At 51.5% G+C, this 2,768-nt stretch overlaps 1 protein-coding gene across 1 annotated transcript in view; it reads left to right on the forward strand.

Moving 5' to 3' along the window:
• The first annotated feature begins 2,247 nt into the window (after window positions 1-2,247).
• The window catches only part of CDKN1B (cyclin-dependent kinase inhibitor 1B (p27, Kip1)), a 4,936-nt gene continuing 4,415 nt past the window's right edge, over window positions 2,248-2,768 (forward strand). Inside the window, exon 1 of the mRNA XM_014959245.1 lies at window positions 2,248-2,252. The gene's annotated coding sequence lies outside the window, so the exon portion shown is untranslated. The remainder of the gene's footprint in view (window positions 2,253-2,768) is intronic.

Consider the following 2,768-nt stretch of genomic DNA (forward strand, 5'->3'; position numbering starts at 1 on the left):
GTGTGTTTTGTTTGGGGAAATTAAGTTTACAGCAAGTAATCCTTCACTGATTTAGGCCCCATCTCTGCCATAGCATTGTTTTCTGGGATAGCTCAACAGAAGTGCATGTGTGTGTCTTGATTTTTTGAGAATGCATATTAACATCCTCTTCCTTGGCCCCGGTGTGAAAATTGAAGAGCTGATTACCCAGAAGGGTGAATCCTTGCTGGCTGTAGGACGCTCCCAGCCTCACCTGCTTCAAGAGCAGTTTACACTCTCTCTTGAGATGGAAAAAGGAAAAAGAAAAATAAAAGGAAAATGAAAAATGAAAAATGAAAAAGGAAAAGGAAAAATGAAAAAGGAAAAGAAAAAGAAAAAGAAAAAGAAAAAGAAAAAGAAAAAGAAAAAGAAAAAGAAAAAGAAAAAGAAAAAGAAAAAGAAAAAGAAAAAGAAAAAGAAAAAAGAAAAGAAAAGAAAAGAAAAGAAAAGAAAAGAAAAGAAAAGAAAAGAAAAGAAGTTGTCTGAGCTATACAAGGAGATTAGATAAAATCAGGGTCGTTTAAAAGAACTGCTCCTTTAGCAAGTCGAGGGAAGGGTGGTGACAAACAGAGAGCTCCAGAGGGAGAAAAGAATGACTAACTCGAGTGCTAATAATTTAACCTGCATCTTCTGCAGACATAACTGTCTGTATAACTGGCCCTTCGGCACCATTGGTGAGATGGTCCAACCCCTTGCACTACTGCAAAGAAGGCAGCTCTGACAGATTACCCACTTTTTAAAACAAAGCCTATTAAGAACACCCCTAAGCTGCACCCCCAGCCTCCCAAGGATTCAAAATCCCCCAAACCTGTCCTTGCACCCCGATCCCATCCAAGGCTTCTGCAGGTGTGTGACGGGGCCCGTACCCCTGGGCACAACTGCTCTCCACCTGCAGCAAGGGACAACAGAAAGCAGGACCCCAAAAAGTGTGGGGCAGTGGGGATGAGAGCCGGGACCCTGCCTGGATGGAGGGGGTGGAATGCCGTCCGGAGCGAGGTGCTGGCCTGATCTCTGTCCTTAGGCTCCCTCTAGAGTTTACATTAAATGAGAAAAAGGTCTTAAATTCCACTCGGCGGTACCCCTCTCTGGGTGGTGTGGGCAGCATCACCTGCCTCCTGCCTGCAGCAAGGGGGTCTCGGGCAGGGTGGGCAGGGGGAGTGGGTCCCTGGCAGGGATGCTGCCCACCCCCCTGTCCCTACAGCATGGCACACGGAGAGGGGCCGGCATCTCCTACCACCCCCCCACCTTCAGCACCCCTGGGGGATATTCCTTTGGAAGGTACAACCGGCTCTTTCCTCCCTGCTCGACCTCCCCAGGCCCTAAGCCTGCCCAGAAGGGATGGGGTCCTGTTCAGCATGTTATGAACATCCCCCCTGCACTCAGGTGAACCTCTCATCTCGTGGTGGCCTCCCCGCAACATCTCCCAAGGAACTTCAAAGCGTTTATGCTCGAAGAACTGGAGGTGGGGGGCATCAAACTTCCTCAAGCCTCCAGCTTTCCAAGGGGTCACGCCGTGTCCCTGCCTCCTTCATCCTCGATGCTGGGAGACGCCTTCTGTGGATCAGCTCGGGTATGATTCCCTATTTTTCCTGCTATTCACAGAATCACAGAATCTTCTAGGTTGGAAGGGACCTTAAAGATCATCTTGTCCAACTGTCAACCTAATTTTGACAGAAATAGACAGCTGCACAACAAACAAAAAGCAACACCATCACTAAACCATACCTCCCAGCACTACATCAACCCGTCTTTTGAACACCTCCAGGGATGGTGCCTCAACCACCTCCCTGGGCAGCCCATCCCAATGGCTGAGAACCCTTTCGGTGAAAACATTTTTCCTAATATCCAGCCTGAACCTCCCCTGGCGTAACTTGAGGCCATTTCCTCTTGTCCTGTCGCCTGTGACTTGGGAGAAGAGACCGACCCCCACCTCTCTACACCCTCCTTTCAGGGAGTTGGAGAGAGCAAGAAGGTCTCCCCTCAGCCTCCTCTTCTCCAGACTGAACACCCCCAGCTCCCTCAGCCTCTCCTCACAAGATTTGTGCTCCAGACCCCTCACCATCTTTGTTGCCCTTCTCTGGACCTGCTCCAGCCCCTCAATGTCTTTTTTGTGGTGAGGGGCCCAAAACTGGACACAGCCCTCGAGGTGAGGCCTCACCAGTGCCCAGGACAGGGCAAGGGAATATTGAAAATCCCAACCAACCCAGCCCCTCTGTGGGGATGGTTCAGACGTGGTTTCTGCTGGTTCACTTGACAACCTTATAAAGGGCTGGGGAAGGAGGGTGGCCAGAGAGAGGATGGGAATCTGGCCGGAGCGGTTCTGGAGGAAAGAAAAACAAGGAGCAGCTCTGCCAGTGGAAAAGCCCAAAGGAGAGAGGAGCCGGGTGCTGAGGAGAGAGGGGACAGGGTGTTCAGCTGCCATTAGAGGAGCAGGGACATTCCTCGCACAGACCTCCCTATAAACACTCCTCCCTCCCTCCCTCCTGGTTCATTCCCCCCAGTTTTGGTTGGGATTTGGTTGGGTTTTTTCCTTCTTCTTCTTCTTCTTCTTCTTCTTTCTTGTTTGTTTTCCTTTCTTTCCCTAATCCTCCCTTCCCATCTCGAGAGCCGCGGGGGGAAACCGGCGGGGAGAGAGAGCTTTGGGAGGGGGGTCACCCCCGACCTTCCTCCATCCCCCACACCCCGCTGCGCGGCCGCGCAAACCCCGCGCAACGCCTCCCCCCCCCGCCCCGCGCTGCTGTGCCCCTCTT

Source organism: Calidris pugnax, unplaced genomic scaffold (assembly GCF_001431845.1).
Source record: "Calidris pugnax isolate Ruff unplaced genomic scaffold, ASM143184v1 scaffold298, whole genome shotgun sequence".
NCBI lineage: Eukaryota > Metazoa > Chordata > Aves > Charadriiformes > Scolopacidae > Calidris > Calidris pugnax.